Source organism: Echinops telfairi, unplaced genomic scaffold, assembly GCF_000313985.2.
Source record: "Echinops telfairi isolate 266 unplaced genomic scaffold, ASM31398v2 ScPeMD7_655;HRSCAF=1070, whole genome shotgun sequence".
In the NCBI taxonomy this organism is placed as follows: Eukaryota; Metazoa; Chordata; class Mammalia; order Afrosoricida; family Tenrecidae; genus Echinops; species Echinops telfairi.
The window spans coordinates 12,717,548-12,718,120 of NW_022104553.1; positions in this window are offsets into that span (position 1 = coordinate 12,717,548).

Genomic DNA, 573 nt, shown 5'->3' on the forward strand with positions numbered 1-573 from the left:
CCCCAAAGCTCGAACCCCTTCTGAAAAGGGCCCTAGATGGCAGAATAGGGACACATAGTCCAAGAGATGGGGCCGGGCAGGCAGAGGAGACTGTGCACGCCCCCATCCTTGCAGGGAAACCCTCCGATCGAGGCTTCTCTGGGGGAGAGAGAAGAGAGAGTTTGGTTACGGCAGGCCCATTTGCAGTTTTAATCTGGCCGCCTGTGTCCACACTGAGGGAATCAGAAGCACTTCACACACACCACCAGTGGTTTCTGTTGCGTCCCGGCCTGCGGGACGCACGAGCAAGGCCCTGCGGGGAAAGGCGAACCTGGATGGAGAAAAAAGACACTGGGACGTGGAGCAAGACAAAACTCTGATCAAGCTCATTTATTTGGGCAAAGCTGGGGTATATAAAAGGGGGAACTTGGAGGTGCATATTTTAATAAGGTGTGCGACACAGCATCCAATCCAACAGGTACATTAATGAAGCTCCAATGAGCGCCTGGCATTATTAACCAATGGGTGAAAAGGTCAACTTTACAACTGCCCATGCTACAGAGCACGTAGCTAGGAACGCGGAGGCAGGGTTGG